The following is a 17,726-nucleotide window of genomic DNA, read 5'->3' as shown; positions in this document are numbered from 1 at the left end:
AGATGTTCGAGCGGAGAGCAGTGGAACAGGTCTTGGACTCGGTGTTCCCGGGATTTTACTACAGATTGTTTCTAGTCCCAAAACTTTCAGTAGGCTGGAGACCTGTCTTGGCGTCAACAGGTCGAACAACTTGGTCCGGAAGGAAAAGTTCAAGATGGAGACCTCGCAGTCAATACTAGGAGCCCTTCATCCCGGGGATTGGATGGTATCTTTGGATCTCCAAGATACTTATCTTCACGCCCCAATTCATCCACGTTCGATGAAGTATCTCAGGTTGTCTTGGGGACTAGACGTACCAGTTCAGGGCTCTCTGCTTTGGACTCTGCTGCGGCCATACCACGTTGAAAACACCGCTTCTCGTCCGATCAGCGAAGTTAAGCAACGTTGGGTCTGGTCAGTACTTGGATGGTTGACCGCCTGGGAACACCAGATGCTGTTGGCGTCATATTTTGCTCCGAGGGTGTTTACCGTCTCATGAAAAACGTTGCGATGCAGTTGCATCTGTCGCACGTCAGGATCTCACTCTACTTGGGCGACTGGTTGATTCGAGCGTCGTCGAAGCGAAGGTATCTGGAGGACCTTCAGTTGACTCTGCAACTCGTAAAGTCCCTGGGACTTCTGGTCTGTGGAGAAGTTGCAGCTGATCCCCTCACTGTCCATTGTGTCTGGGAATTCAGAAGTATTCAGCGGCTTTTATAGCGTCTCCGTCGCAAGAACGGCAACTTCTATGTACGAAAAAGTTTCGGCCTTCTTGGAAAAGGAAACATGCTAGGTGAAGGGAAGGAATGAGTCTGCTGGGGACCATTTCCTCGCTGGAGAAGTTTGTTTTCTGGGGAGTCTGCATCTCAGGCCTCTTCAGTTCTTTCTGTTGGAGAACTGGCAAAGCAAGGAAGACTTGAAAGAGGAATTGAGAATTCTTCCTTATATAAAAGAGGATCTGTAGTGGTGGCTCGATCCAACGGAATTGCAGAAAGGGATCTCCCTCAAGCTTCTGAACCCCAACCTAGTGTTGTTTTCCGACGGGTCGTCAACAGGTTGGGGGCAACACTAGAGGGAGAGAAAGTGTTAGGAACCTGGAGAGAGGAACAGGTGTCCTGGCACATCAACTTCAAAGATTTGGCGGCTATCTTTTAGCTCTCCAATTCTTGAGGTCCAAGTTTGCAATCGTGTAGTTCTAGCAGACTCGGACAATACTTGTTCCCTGTTCAGCCTTGCAAGAGAGATTATTCTTTGAGCCTATGCTCGCAACATTTCGATTCTCACAAGTTTTGTTGCAGGGGTCGAAAATGTTCGAGCAGACCTGCTCTGTTGGCGCCATCAACTCCTGCCGAAGGAATGGACCCTTCATCAGGAGGTTTGCCAAGATTTTTGGAAATTTTGGGGTCGCCATCTTGTGGATATTTTCACAACCTCAAGAACAGCGAGGCTCCTCTATAAAGCTCATCTGTACTCGACCCTGGGGCAGTTGCGATAGATGCTCTTCCCTGGGATTGGACGGGAATAGATGTTTACGCCTTTTTCCCGTTCTAAATTCTGGGAGAAGTCATACGCAAGTTCGCGGCCTCACAAGGGACGAGGATGACTCTCATCCCCATGTTTTGGCCTTGAACCACTGGTTCTCGGAGTTTCTCTTCTGGTTGGTAGACGTTCGAGGACCCTTCCTATGAGAGCAGACCTGCTCATACAAACCCACTTCACGAGATATCTTTGAATCTCCCGCTCTGAACCTGACTGCTTTCAGACTATCGAAACTTGGTCAGAGCGAAGGGGTTTTTCTGGCCAGGTGGCACGGGCCATCGCTAGAGCCAGAAGTTCTTCATCTAAAGGATATATCTAGCGAAGTGAGCAACCTTCAAAGGTTGGTGTAGAAAGAAGGGCTTTTCCTCTTCCTCTATCACTGTGAGCCAGGTTGCGGATTTTCTCCTTTACTTAAGAGAAAAACTCGATATAGCAGTTCCGACTATCAAGTGTTATCGGAGCATGCTTTCGATTGTATTCAGACACAGAGGATTAGATTTGTCTGACAATAAGGACCTCCACGATCTTATGAGCTCTTTCAAGACGTCCAAGGTTCCTCAGCTGATTTCCCCTGCTTGGAACTTGACGTAGTGCTCAAGTTTTTGATGTTTAGTCCTTTTGAGCCTCTCCACTCTGCATCTCTTAAGGATGTTACTCAGAAAACGGCATTCCTCACGGCTCTGGCAGCGCGAAGAGAGTGAGAGAAGTTCGAGGCCGTCATGTGGGCTTCAAGGAACACAATGCTGTCTATTCTTTAAGCCCTAAGTTCTTGGCTAAGAATGATAGGTCTTCTAACCCTTGGCCTAGACACTTTGAAATTAAAGGTTTAGCAGACCTTATTGGACAGGAACCTGAGGGAGTTCTATGTCCAGTTAGAGCTCTCAAGTACTACCTTAAAAGAACACAGGACACTCGTGGTCCATTGGATATTTTATGGTGTTCTGTGAGGCAACCAGTTAAACCTATGTCGAAGAATGCACTGGCATTCTTTATTAGGGACGTCGTAAGGATGCACACTCTAGTTGTGACGACTCCAACTTCAAGTTGTTGAGAGTTAACGCTCACGAGGTGAGGGCAGTTGCTACCTCCATGGCGTTCAAGAAAAATATGGTACTCAGTGACATTTTTAGTGCCACATTTTGCGAAGTCAATTCGGTGTTTGCCTCACACTCTTGGCAAGATGTTTAGGTAGCATACGAAAATTGCTTTTCGCTGGGACCATACATTGCTGCTTCAGCAACCTTGGGGACAGGGGTAACTCTGATCCTATCCCTTTTTAATTGTGTTTTTATGGTTGTTGGGTCGACTACTGGAGGCAGTCTTCCCAATCCTTTGCAAACTAACGCTTTAGGTGTTGGTTAGGTGGTTAGTAATGGTCTTTTGTCCTCTTTGTATGGTCTATGATCTAGTCACATTGTGGTCACGCCCCGTTGACAGATCATCTAGAAGTCGCCAGCTATATAGGTCACTACCTCGCTGGGGTCTCTAGTAAAGCAGAAGCAGACTAGAGTGACAGTAACCACTCAGTCAGCTACGCTATCAGATAAGGAACCAAAATAATTTTACCAATAATTGGTTTTTTCCTATTTCTTGGCTGTCTCTACCCCCTCCAAAGGTGGTATTCAGCTATATATATATCTGGCAGGTAAGTCTCATGAACAAAATGATATTTTAATGATAAAATAAAGTTTGTTCATACTTACCTGGCAGATATATATATTTATATTGCCCTCCCTCCTCCCCTCAGGAGACAGTGGCGTTAGAAAATCTGAATAGAAAATGGGAATGGTTCCTGATACCCGCCTCCCAGCGGCGGGAATGGGTACTAACCACCTGACCGGCCACTCGTGTGTTTGAAATTTGAAATTCTGTCGGACCTTCGGAGAATACAGCTATATATATATCTGCCAGGTAAGTATGAACAAACTTTATTTTATCATTAAAATATCATTTTCAAACCCATTGGTCAGATAAGCCTTCCTGCAAGGAATTAAGTTTGTGTTTTCCTTGCCACTATGAATACTGTTTTCATTGAACACAAGAGCGCCAGGTAGTTATGCATCAGCTGTTTCACTTTCCGATATACTTGCTAGTACAGTTTCCTACACAAATATAAACCTTTGTGTGTTCCTACACAAATACAAACTTGTTCCTACACAATATACAGTCATGCTCCGAACTTACGCGAGGTTAGGTTTCAGAACCCCACGCACAGGGAGAATTTTCGTGGAAGTTTGGCATGGTCTCTAAAAATGCTAATAAATGCTTATTTCTAAAGTTTAAACACTAAATATGACCCTAATCATGCTCCCAAATTATTAAGCTAACTTTTAAATGAAATTAAAGTTACTGTAATTTCATTTAAAAGTTAGCTTAATACATTACCCTTAAAAAGAGAAATAAATGGTTGACATAAAAACTGAGATTTGGAAGAATCTCTCTCTCTCTCTCTCTCTCTCTCTCTCTCTCTCTCTCTCTCTCTCTCTCTCTCTCTGATCTATTTTTAGAATCGTTTCAACCTCTTTTTAAGAACTTTATTCTGCGTCTCTTTGTTCTGAAATGCTTTTTCATGAACAAACAGTGTTTTATATTTTGACTAATACAACTCTTAGTTATTATGTCTCTATGTTTTAGAATGTATTTGCAACACTGGCGCACTTACACTTCGTAGACGATACAGGTCAAATTAGATAAATTTAAACTATTTACTGTACAGGTAGAGACGTACAGAGAATTAATAAGTTGTAAAAATGTGTTAGTGCTAACTATGAACAAGAGAGAGAGAGATAAGGGTTGTCCTTACTTAAGAGAGTGAAATTATTTATCAGTTATTACGGAGACAGAGAATAACACATGAGAGAGATATATTGTCCTTGCTTGAAATATCAAGTTATATTATTTATGAATTATTACGGGGAGAGAGAGAGAAGGTTATTCTTATGTTAGATATCAAAAGATGGGAATTCAGTATTTAACTATTAAATGAAATTAAAGTTACTGTATTTTCATTTAAAAGTTAGCTTAATACATTACCCTTAAAAAAAGAAATAAATGGTGTGACACTCTCCCCCATTCCACCGATCTATTTTTAGAAGTCTTCTCAACCTCGTTTTTAAAAACTTCTTTATTCTGTCACTTTCTCTTTGTTCTGAATTGCTCTATGTCTCTGTGTTTTAGAACAGCGCATTTACAGTTTGTAAATGGTACAGGTAAAATTAGATCAGTTCAAAATTATCTACTGTACAGTTAAAGACATACAGAGAAACAGTGCTGTAATACGTAGGTTGGCTAACTTCGAACGAGAGGGAGATAACAGTTGTCCTTACTTAAAGAGAGTGAAATTTTTTATGAATTATTACGGACATACACAGAGAGAGAGAGAGAGAGAGAGAGAGGAGAGAGAGAGAGAGAGAGAGAGAGAGAGAGAGAATTACAAGAAAAATTTGACCACTGATTAGCGAAATACTCCCTCCTTGTCATGTTAAATGACATGTCTGACAGCTTTTGCCCTTGACCTCCTCCTTACAAAAGTCAGAGGAAGTGTTTTTGTATGTTCAAAATAATTGAATTTTTAATTACAGTTTTATTATTATTATTATTATTATTATTATTATTATTATTATTATTATTATTATTATTATTATTATTATTATTATTTCATTTTATTAATCTTATTATTTGAAAATTAGTATTTATTATTAGGTAAAAAGTATATTTATCACACAAATAAACATACCTGTATACATGTACCATAAAAATTCATCTCGCTAAAAGAGAGAGAGAGAAATTATTTTACTTTTAATAATATTTAATGTTATTTAATTTACACATAAAAGCTTGAAAGTTTATAAATTACATAAAAAATTAAACAAACACTTTTGCTGGGTTTCTCAGTGTTCGACTTTTTGCTGGGTTTCATTCAGTGTTCCAAATGTTCGCATGCCTGTGAAAAACTCTCTTTGTATGACCATTAGTTAGGTTCCAATGAAAAATTCGTGGTCTGTGAAAAAGGGTTAACCAAATATGCGCAGTTCGAGGTATTATTGTAATTACTTACGGCGAAGCTGGAAATGGCTGTTAAACTCTTGAACAAGGTGGTTAGACAGTAACTATTGTCCGGTAGGCGGGAATACCTTCCATGCCTGGATGTAATCATTCCAGGTGTTCTGACACAATATACAAACCATTGGTCCATCACTTTGGGAATTACTTACAGTGCAGCTGGAAATGGCCATTGAACTTTCAGACAAGTTGGTTAGGCTGTTAACTACTGTCTGGGAGGTGGGAGTCATGCCTTCCTGGATGTAAACATTCGAGTTTGCTTTCGGCCATCATGCGATGCAGACATGTTTTCAGATCTCTTTGCCTGACTGTCGTTAAGCTCTTTATCTGGGTGGGATCTTTCTATTTTTTGTATATATATTCGTGTGTTTGATATTTATTAATATACAAACCCACGATGTGTGATAGCCTTGCAGAGGCTGTTGTTCCCGTGTCTGTGTCTTGGGTTTGACGACCAAGGGCGTATTTAGAGAGGCGTAACCAAGTGGTAATGCTTCTCTTCCAGTAGCCCTTTAATTAGATACTGAAGGTGTTACCCTGTACATTCGGGTTTATTAGATTGGGACATAATAACTTTGCTCCCCTTCATTGATCGGGACATAACAAGTTCCCTCCCCTTCTTGGGCTCACACCCTCTGTGTAAAAGGGCATGACTACTCCCTTTCTACTTGTGCTGAGTGCTGTTTTTGCCACCTGCGCTATGGAGAGTTGCGGGGAGGTTGCAGGTGTCGTCAGTAAGTTTCGCTTCCACGGTGCCCTTGGTGGCTTCCCCTCCTTTCTTCCCTCTCCCTGTAGGTTCTTCTATCTCTCCTTCAGGAGAGATCTCTCTCCTTTGCCCTCTGCACTTGCTCGTTGGGTGAAGACTTTTTGGAGGGGGGGGTGTGGAGCGCGGGCAGTCGGGCGACCTTTTATCAGGGGCTTCCTCTTGCTGTGTAGGGCAGTTCCCCTCGGAGCGAGAGGAGTCTCCCTCTACTAACCGTCTTTGCTTTTTCTTTAAGGTTGACAATGAGCATCATAGGCGCAGCAGTAGTTGTCTGGATATCTCAGTTGGGATATCTTTGCTTGAAGGAGTCCCGACGTTTATAGTGTTTGCTTCGGGATCGACCATAGTACCTGGTTAAAATGGCATAGATTTACGTCGGGATCATTCCGACTGTTCCTGCTGATGTGGATCCATCGCTGCCATTGCTGGCCTTCATGTATGCTGTGGCACTGCCTCTGGGGTATTTGTGGTCCATCTGCTCCTGCTGTGTTTTTCCCATGTTATTGCTCCTGTTGACCGGCGACAAGTCTCTGAGCGGTTCCTCCAGGTCTCCTGCCGCAGCCGTCCTGATCGTTCCTGTCGCTGCTGGCGACATTCATGTGATGTTCCTGGTGGTTGCTGTAGCTCCTGCCTTCCGAACCGCTTCTGTAGCTCCTGCATTGGCTGTCCTGATCGTGCCTGCTGCTTCTCCTGGTGGTCATGTCCTGGGCTGCTTCCGTTGTGATCCTCCCTAGCTGCCCTGGAGGTTGCAATGTTTCATACCCACCATCCTGTAGAAGATGTCGGAGTGAAGGTGAAGGAGGTCACCCTGTGGAGGTAGCTGCCGTCTTCTTCAGCTTATCTTCGATTTTGTCTTCTGTTGCCTCTTCCCTTCCTCTCCTGAGGTTCGAGGGGGTCCCGGGAAACTAGATAGACCTCCATTGGCCGAAGGAGAGGAAGGCTGCTTCTTCCCCCTTGAAGTCCTTTGGGCGTCTAGGGGCTGCCTCCTTCTGAGGAGGCAGTGGGTCTCAAGTTGGCTCTTCCCGATCTTCGGGTTCAGGAACTGATTCACATACCCCTGGGTTTTGTGTTTCGGGAGCTGTGGGCGCACAGACCTTGGTTTGCGCTCCCGCTCCCAGTCCTAGAGGTTCCGCCTCTAAGATGGGTGCTGCTTCGGGCGCTCATTCTCAAGCCATTCTGAGTGCTTGAAATTCGGTGGAATATCGAGTATTCTGATCTGGTCTGGAGAGTACTCTTCCCGGCCCAGTTCAGGAGCAGCAAGAAAGAAAGGGCCGAGACACCCAGGTGTCTCATCTCTTCCTGCCAGCACTACAAGCGCTTCCCTAGTGCTTACCAGTGCTCGGTTGGGTTCTCAGCCTGGTGGATTGATCCTATCAGTTCAAACACCAGAAGAAGCAGGCAAGAGGTTCCCTTCGGGAGTCCTGCAGGACTTATAAGGGACTGGTTGGGAACCAATTCGCATTTTCCTGTGGGATCTCGTGTTTGGGGGCCACAAGAGTGCGTCCTCGAGAGGCTGCCCCCTTGTTGCCAGGCTTAGAAGTCTGCGTCTAAGACTGGTTCTATGCCTGGCTCTTTTTTGATTTCTTAGGAAACGGAAAGCAGCTGCTCAGGATTTTTGGGAGTCTCGTAGTTCGCTCGAATCCTATGAATCTCGAGCGCTCTCCTGGCGAGAGGCACAGGACAAGAGAAAGTGCTGAGACCCAGGTGTCTCGGTGCTGAGATGCCCAGGTGTCTCGACACTGTCTGCCAGCTGCTTTGGTAGCAGTGAGGGTCTTCCTCTTCAAGTTGCGATCGCCCTCGTTTCTCGGAGAACTTCGCGCCAGTACGTCCGTGTGAGGATTCCTGAAACAGGACCGCAGCTCCCCCAATGAATAATCTTCATCACTCGCAACCCTTGCAGTTCCCGAAGGTGTTGAGAGTTTCGGGGGCCGCCGCGGTCCTTGCTCCCAGAGTGTTCTCGACCAGAGGATTAATGTCCTTTTCTTCAGACAAGGAGTTCATTCAGGTCGAGACACTAGTCTCCTCCCCTGCCTCGACAGAGTGCAAATTCTTCTTGGCCCGGAGGGGTCTCGCCGACTGCAGGTTGTTCTGACTCTGCTTCATCCGGACTGGGTTCTCTCTCTCTCTGCTTCTTCCCATGAAGGGTGTTCTTTTCCGCAACGAGAGGTGGCGATCTTGGAGGACACCTCTTGGTTTCCTCCAGACAGTCTCCTGATGAATCCATGATCCTTAACTTTTAGGCTTTCTCTCCTTGGATATGACCATTCTTGGAGAGAACCCTGCCTTCTGGAGACTGGTCCTGTCTTGGGGGTGGGTCTTCCTGCACCAGGTGGCAACCTGTGGGCAATTCTGGTGCTAAGAAGAAGGACTTTGTCCTAATTTGGATCTCTGGTTTCATAAGTTCTGAGTTGGCTTGACCCTAGGAACGAACCTTTACTTGGTTCTGCCTTTCTCTTTCAGAGATTTGCTATGGTAATGGAGGTTCGTACCAGGGCACTGCCTTGTCCTTCAGACAATGGCCAAGACCTCTGGGTCTTCATCATCTCGGCTTGACCTTGAGTTTAAGCCAGCCCTCCTCAACTCCTAAGAAGTCCCAGGTTTTGGAAGAAGATGATGGAAACACACAGCCCTCTTCTTCCCTTCTGGGAAAGTGCACATAACTGTGTCTCTTTCCACCCTCTTTTCCATAAGGAAGGAGGGCAGAAGGGAAGAGAGGAAGAAGTGTCGACCAGGCAGAAGTTCTCCTACTGCAGATGCCTGGATGAAATGATACTTGTCGAGTCTCTGGAGCTGGCAGTGACATTGCCGAAGCCTGGGAATGGATTCCTTAGGGAGAATTATCTATTCCCCTTGGGTCTCGGCAATTCTTTTCATCAAACTTCCATCATGCTTCCTCTCCCATGCTCCCGATTCGGAAATGTCAGCCCAGCTAGAGCTATTCATTTTGGTGTCCTTTCATCTTGCAGAAGCTTCCCCATGGTGGAGAATGAAGGAGGTCTGCTTCCAGTCCTCCATCCTTCTTCTTCAGAGTATGAGGAAAGAGTTAGGCTAATGCTTGATTGAAGGAACCTTCGAATATGCTTGCATGTTTTCCTCACATCTTGTGTCTACTCTTGGAGTCACTGATCAAGGAATAGGCACACACTTGTAAAACTTTGTCTTGAAGGTATGTGACTGAGACGATTAACCCTTAAACGTGGCCTATTCACAAAAGTGTAAGTAAGCATGCGGCGGGTTTTTAAGATTAAGAGTTCATTTTTGGCTCCTTTTTTGTCATTGCCTGAAGTTTAGTATGCAACCATCAGAAATGAAAAAAATATCATATATAAATATTGAATATATGAGAGAAAAAGTGTTAAAAAAATCATATATAATTGTATACAAATTGCGCTGTGAGCACAACAGTTAAAGCTAATGAGTTATTTTTTTTTCGTTGTATTGTACACTACATTATGATGATTTTGGTATATAACAAATTGTAAAACGATGAAAGCAACACAGAGAAAGTATTATCACAAAATGATGCATGAAGTCAGTGCATGGAGTAAAAAAAGTTTTTTCAAAAATTCACCATAAATCGAAATATTGTGCTAGAGACTTCCCGTTTGTTGCAAAATGAAGGTAAATGATTGAATATTACTAGAATTTAAGAATTTTAGCTTACAATTGCATTTTTTGACCATTTTGGTCGAGTCAAAGTTGACCGAAGGTTGAAATTTCGGCACTTATCGTGATTTATATGAAAATATTTCAAAACTGATAAAAGCTACAACCACAAGTTATGTTTTGTTGTATTCTACATGAAATCGAGCACATTTTAATATATAAAACTTTATGTTATGGCTAATAGAAAACGGTGCAAAAATTACGACAAAGTGACTAAAGAATTTCTGAGATTTTCAGCAGAGAGCGTGCGTGGACGTAAGGAAAAAGTTTTTTTCAAAAAATCACCATAAATCAAAATATTGTGCTAGAGACTTCTTGTTTGTTGCAAAATGAAGGTAAATGATTGAATATTACTAGAATGTAAGAGTTTTAGCTTACAATTGCATTTTTCGACCATTTCGGTCGAGTCAAAGTTGACCAAAGGTTGAAATTATGGCACTTATCGTGATTTATATGAAAATATTTCAAAACTGATAAAAGCTACAACCATGAGTTATTTTTTGTTGTACATGAAATTGCGCACATTTTGATATATGAAACTTTATGTAGTGGCTAATAGAAAACGGTGCAAAAATTAAGACAGTGACTAAAGAATTTCTGAGATTTTTGGCAGAGTTAGCGCTCGCGGACGTAAGGAAAAAGTTTTTTCAAAAATTCACAATAAATCGAAATATTGTGCTAGAGACTTCTCGTTTGTTGTAAAATGAAGGTAAATGATTGAATATTACTAGAATGTAAGAGTTTTAGCTTACAATTGCATTTTATGACCATTTCGGTCGAGTCAAAGTTGACTGAAGGTTGAAATTTTGGCACTTATCGTGATTTATATAAAAATATTTCCAAACTGATAAAAGCTACAACCATGAGTTATTTTTTGTTGTATTATACATGAAATTGCGCACATTTTGATATATGAAACTTTATGTAATGGCTAATAGAAAACAATGCAAAAATTACAACAAAGTGACTAAAGAATTTGTGAGATTTTCAGCAGAGTTAGCGTGTGGAGATGTAAGGAAAAAGTTTTTTTTTAAATTCACCATAAATCAAAACATTGTGCTAGAGACTTCTCGTTTGTTGCAAAATGAAGGTAAATGATTGAATATTACTAGAATGTAAGAGTTTTAGCTTACAATTGCATTTTTTGACCATTTTGGTCGAGTCAACATTGACTGAAGGTTGAAATTTTGGCACTTATCGTGATTTATATGAAAATATTTCCAAACTGATAAAAGCTACATCCATGAGTTATTTTTTGTTGTATTGTACATGATATTGCACACATTTTAATATATGAAACGTTATGTAATGGCTAATAGAAAACGGTGCAAAAATTACGACAAAGTGACTAAAGAATTTCTGAGATTTTCAGCAGAGTTAGCGCGTGTGGATGTAAGGAAAAAGTTTTTTTTTAAATTCACCATAAATCAAAATATTGTGCTAGAGACTTGTTGTTTGTTGCAAAATGAAGGTAAATGATTGAACATTTCTAGAATGTAAGAGTTTTAGCTTACAATTGCATTTTTCGACCATTTCGGTCGAGTCAACATTGACTGAAGGTTGAAATTTCGGCACTTATCGTGATTTATATGAAAATATTTCAAAACTGATAAAAGCTACAACCATGAGTTAATTTTTGTTGTATTGTACATGATATTGCACACATTTTGATATATGAAACTTTATGTAACTGCTAATAGAAAACGGTGCAAAAATTACGACAAAGTGACTAAAGAATTTCTGAGATTTTCCGCAGAGTTAGCGCGCGCGGATGTAAGGAAAAATTTTTTTTTCAAAAATTCACCATAAATCAAAATATTGTGCTAGAGACTTCTCGTTTGTTGCAAAATGAAGGTAGATGATTGAATATTACTAGAATGTAAGAGTTTTAGCTTACAATTGCATTTTTCGACCATTTCAGTTGAGTCAAAGTTGACCGAAGGTTGAAATTTTGGCACTTATCGTGATTTATATGAACATATTTCAAAACTGATGAAAGCTACAACCATGAGTTATTTTTGGTTGTATTGTACATGAAATTACACACATTTTAATATATGAAACTTTTTGTAACAGATAATAGAAAACGGTGCAGAAATTACGACAAAGTGACTAAAGAATTTCTGAGACTTTCAGCAGAGTTAGCGCGGGCGGACGTAAGGAAAAAGTTTTTTTTTCAAAAATTCACCATGAATCAAAATATTGTGCTAGAGACTTCTCGTTTGTTGCAAAATGAAGGTAAATGATTGAATATTACTAGAATGTAAGAGTTTTAGCTTACAATTGCATTTTTCGACCATTTCAGTTGAGTCAAAGTTGACCGAAGGTTGAAATTTTGGCACTAATCGTGATTTATATGAAAATATTTCAAAACTGATAAAAGCTACAACCATGTGTTATTTTTTGTTGTACATGAAATTGCGCACATTTTGATATACAAAAATTTATGTAATGGCTAATAGAAAGCGGTGCAAAAATTATAACAAAGTGACTAAATAATTTCTGAGATTTTTGGCAGAGTTAGCGCGCGTGGATGTAAGGAAAAAGTTTTTTTAAAAAATTCACCATAAATCAAAATATTGTGCAAGAGGCTTCTCGTTTGTTGCAAAATGAAGGTAAATGATTGAATATTACTAGAATGTAAGAGTTTTAGCTTACAATTGCATTTTCCGACCATTTCGGTCGAGTGAAAATTGACTGAAGGTTGAAAATTTGGCACTAATCGTGATTGATATGAAAATATTTCAAAACTAATAAAAGCTACAACCATGAGTTATTTTTTGTTGTATTGTACATGAAATTGCACACATTTTGATATATGAAACTTTATGTAACAGCTAATAGAAAACGGTGCAAAAATTATGACAAAGTGACTAAAGAATTTCTGAGATTTTCAGCAGAGTTAGTGCGTGCGGACGTAAGGAAGAAGTTTTTTTAAAAATTCACCATAAATCAAAATCTTGTGCTTAATGATTGAATATTACTAGAATGTAAAAGTTTTAGCTTACAATTGCATTTTTCGACCATTTCAGTCGAGTCAGAGTTGACCGAATGTTGAAATTTTGGCACTTATCATGATTTATATGAAAATATTTGAAAACTGATAAAAGCTACAACCATGAGTTATTTTTCATTGTATTGTACATGAAATTGCACACATTTTAATATATGAAACTTTATGTAACGGCTAATAGAAAACGGTGCAAAAATTACGACAAAGTGACTAAAGAATTTCTGAGATTTTCAGCAGAGTTAGGGCACGCGGATGTAAAGAGAAAGTTTTTTTCAAAAATTCACAATAAATCGAAATATTGTGCTAGAGACTTCTTGTTTGTTGCAAAATGAAGGTAAATGATTGAATATTACTAGAATGTAAGAGTTTTAACTTACAATTGCATTTTTCGACCATTTTGGTCGAGTCAAAGTTGACAAGGTTGAAATTTTGGCACTTATCGAGATTTACATGAAAATATTTCCAAACTGATAAAAGCTACAAGCATGCGTTATTTTTGGTTGTATTGTACATGAAATTGTGCACATTTTGATATATGAAAATGTATGTAACGGCAAATAGAAAGTGGTGCAAAAATTACGACAAAGTGACTAAAGAATTTCTGAGATTTTCAGCAGAGTTAGTGTGTGCGGACGTAAGGAAAATTTTTTTTTTGCAAAAATTCACCATAAATTGAGATATTGTGCTAGAGACTTCTCGTTTGTTGCAAAATGAAGGTAAATGATTGAATATTACTAGAATGTAAGAGTTTTAGCTTACAATTGCATTTTTTGACCATTTCGGTCGAGTCAGAGTTGACCGAAGGTTGAAATTTTGGCACTTATCGTGATTTATATGAAAATATTTCAAAACTGAGAAATTGCACACATTTTCATATATAAAACTTAATGTAACGGCTAATAGAAAACGGTGCAAAAATTGCGACTAAGTGACTAAAGAATTTCTGAGATTTTCAGCAGAGTTAGTGTGTGGAGATGTAAGGAAAAAGTTTTTTCAAAAATTCACCATAAATCGAAATTTTGTGCTAGAGACTTCTCGTTTGTTGCAAAATGAAGGTAAATGATTGAATATTACTAGAATGTAAGAGTTTTAACTTACAATTGCATTTTTCTACCATTTCGGTTGAGTCAAAGTTGACTGAAGGTTGAAATTTTGGCACTTATCGTGATTTATATGAAAATATTTCAAAACTGATAAAAGCTACAACGAGTTATTTTTTGTTGTATTCTACACGAAATTGCGCACATTTTGATATATAAAACGTTATGTAATGGCTAATAGAAAGCGATGCAAAAATTACGATAAAGTGACTAAAGAATTTCTGAGATTTTCAGCAGAGTTAGTGCAAGCAGACGTAAGGAAAAAGTTTTTTTTTCAAAAATTCACCATAAATCAAAATATTGTGCTAGAGACTTCTCGTTTGTTGCAAAATGAAGGTAAGTGATTGAATATCACTTGAATGTAAGATTTTTTGCCTACGCAAAACAAACAAACACGCTAACACTTGCACAAGTTTGGCAAAACATGAACGCATCAAGAAATTGCTCTGTGACGATGCATCGCTGATGCTTTTTAGTGGGAGAAGAAAGAAATTCGTGCATGCACAGCTGGGTCACGATTGTAAACAAAACAACAGCGTGATCCGTGAACTCCCAGCATCCCTCAAGGCGCATGGTTTAAAATTTTTCGCAAACTAGGCCTATAAATATTTAAAAAAACTTTTTGTAGTCGACGTATTTTACGTCCACTCGGCACCCGGCAGACAATTTTTGTTGACGTAAAAGACGTCAAGTTGGTGTTAAAGGGTTAATACCTTCTCATCGATATCCTGAACTCAAGGCAGCCTTTTGGCCTTCTGAGAATTTTGGGATGAGTTTTGTGACACTTAGTGGTTTCGTTGAACAACAACACCACAGTAGTGGCATACGTCGACTGTTTCATCTGTTGACATTTGCAGGTACTCGAGTGTTTTATAGCGCACTCAATAGCTCAATTAGCCAGATACATTCCCAGTGGGGATGTATTGGTAGGCGAGCTGGGCCCCGGGTTTGAGTGATTGGGACGGAGCATGCTCTTCACTCTTTTCTTCACGAAGATTCATGAAGAGACTGCTCAGCTGAGAGATCCCTCCTTTCTTTCTGTTTGACTCCCAGCACAACAGAGTCTGTAGTTTTCTCGCTCCTTTGTACCAGACCCATGGGCTGCTGTGGTGAGGCATGCTGTCATCATGGGAAACATCGATATCCACATTTTTCCCGCCATATTTGTCTATTTCACTAGGGGTTCACAAGCATTGTTCACCCTGAGTTACAGACAAATGCTGGAAGACTTCACCTTTTGCCCAACCTAATAGCTCTGCTTCCGAGGCATTAAGAAGAGTTCTCCTTGACCCAACCTCCTATAGCAGCTACACAAGAAGAGGTTCTTCAGGCAGTGCATCCTTATGTGTTCAGGACTGGGAGACTTTCCAGCTTCCCTTGCAAGCGTAGGCTTTCTTGCTGAGCGGCAACAGATAGCTGGATATCTCTTGAAGTCCTCTGCAACACTGTTCCAGGGACTGGATCCATCTTCACTGGTTGGTGTCATTGATGGAACTTCTTCTCAGATCAGAGTCGCCATTGTGGTCTGGACTTCTTGTCTTCTCTGCCGAGTGTTGCTTCTCTCCATTTCAGTTGTGAAGAGCGTAGGCCCTTGCGACATAGTCTTCTATCTGAAGTGGCCTTTTTCTCCTCAGTCGAGATTTAGCGACTTGTGAGAAGCTTTTTCGGTTTTGTTGTCCCAGGGAACTGATCCCTGGGTGGCATGTGACCTCTCGTTTAGGGTTCCTGTCCCGTGCTCTGCGCGCGCCCTTACAAGAATCGTGGAACAGAGATGTGCCATCTTAGGACTATCTCTCCTCTTGCTCCGGCCTCAGTAAAGAAGATGGAAGAGCAGGTGAAGGGGATCAATACCTTGACTCCTTCTCGGATGTCGTAGGTGGACTCCGAATCCCTTGGCATCCATTGTCAGGTTCGAGTCCTTCTTGTCCCCTGCTTGGACTTTGTGTTGATGATCCAGATCAGTCATTACTTTGGCCTACTAGGGAGCTACGGTACTTTCCAAAAAGGCTCGACATTCCTAACCTGGATGTTGTTGACATCTTTGCTAGTACTGTCTCTCCCAAGGAAGAAGTATCTAAGGACACATCTTTCTCCTGGCCTCGTGAAGCGATCGAAGGAGGTACTTGGCAGCTGACAACGACGATACTGGTATTTTCCACCTGAGAGCCCATGAAGTCAGTGGATTGGTCCATCCCTCACATTCAGAAAGTTTCTGTCGGTCTGGAAGCAAGATGTGGTTTCATAGCCCACACTCTTGTTTTTTACCTTTGGTCTTGCCCAGAGGTCCTTGGAACCTTTTTTCCTTGGTCCTGTGATAGCTGCTCAAGTTGTGTTGTCTTACCTGGCTCCTTGAAGAGGACTAGTAGCATCTCGCCTAAGGTGTTGGTTCTGGAAGTGAGAAGGATCCCGAGAGTGACTGGCCTCTCCTCCTCCTTCCTCATCCTCTTACTTCTTCTCCTTCGGGATGAGAATAGGACTCGAACTGACACTTGCTGGATCTGGCGTCTGATGCGGTAAGACTACACATCAAGCACCTGTTCTGTTGTTCTTCTAGAATCACAGAAGCAATTCCACTCTTTCCTCTAGCAAGGGGAGGAAGGAGACTCTGGCAATAAGGAAAACCCTATCTCAGGTTTTCCTTATTGCCTCCGACTCTCAGATTCCTCCTAGCCTATTTCGTATGAGCTACATTTCCTTACTCATGCGAAAAGGTCTAATATTTGACATTTGATGTTGCAGTTCCTACACTCCGATCAATATGTCAGAAGCACGGTACTCCTCCTCGCTCTTTCAACCAGGAGGAATAGCCCAGGTGTGCAGAACTCCAGTCAGTTCAAGAGACTCACTCAGATTCCTCCCTCCAACCAATGAGTCTTCCTAATGTAAAGGACCGATGGTTTGTATATCGTGTCGGAACAAATCACAGTTTTTAAAAGTAAATTGTATTTTTCCTAACTATACAAACCTGAGGTCCTTTACATTACATTTTATTTCCGCCTCATGTCACCCCTCAATCTGAATGTGGGCCGAAAGGCAAACATAACATTTTTATAATATGATAAAGTTTTATATATACTTATCAAATAATTACACAGCTATAGTTTCTACTTTACGCAGCAGCTCAAAATTCGAAATTCGCGGTAGCGCTTTTTTGTTTTGGGTGTGGGTATGCTGCCCCGCCCACTATCGGGGAAGAATAGGTACAATGTAGCTAAGGAGCTCAATTCGTTTATGCTCTATGTTCATGAGAGGGGAGGAGGGCGGGCTCCAATCATGTAATTATTTGGTAAGTATATATAAAACTTTATTTTATTATAATAATGTCATTTTTATATAAGTAACTTACCAAATAATTACATAGCTGAATCCCACATTGAGTGGAGGTGGGATGAATGGACATATACTACCCAAAAAACTACTCGATATGGGGGATAATTTGGGAAAGCATATTAGCTAGCATCTTGGAATGCTTGTTGTAACCTCACCTGGTGAGGGAGCAACAGCAGACGGGTACTGCCTCTGGTCGTGGCTCCTCTCGACCTGTAGTGGTGTAGCGGTAGAGCCAAGAGTCACCTCTACTGAATGGGTGCTTTGAAATGTAGAA

General features: G+C 41.0%; 1 protein-coding gene and 1 non-coding gene across 3 annotated transcripts in view; both read left to right on the top strand.

Moving 5' to 3' along the window:
• The window catches only part of LOC136849655 (uncharacterized), a 264,774-nt gene that overhangs the window by 18,351 nt on the left and 228,697 nt on the right, over positions 1 to 17,726 (top strand). The gene's annotated exons all lie outside the window — the stretch shown is intronic.
• LOC136850289 (5S ribosomal RNA) lies at positions 324 to 442 on the top strand. The gene has a single exon (XR_010856599.1). It is a non-coding gene; the product is annotated as a 5S ribosomal RNA (ribosomal RNA).

Source organism: Macrobrachium rosenbergii, chromosome 21, assembly GCF_040412425.1.
Source record: "Macrobrachium rosenbergii isolate ZJJX-2024 chromosome 21, ASM4041242v1, whole genome shotgun sequence".
Classification (NCBI taxonomy): Eukaryota; Metazoa; Arthropoda; class Malacostraca; order Decapoda; family Palaemonidae; genus Macrobrachium; species Macrobrachium rosenbergii.
The sequence above is the reverse complement of the archived record's forward strand: the minus strand, read 5'-3'. Positions and strand labels throughout refer to the sequence as shown.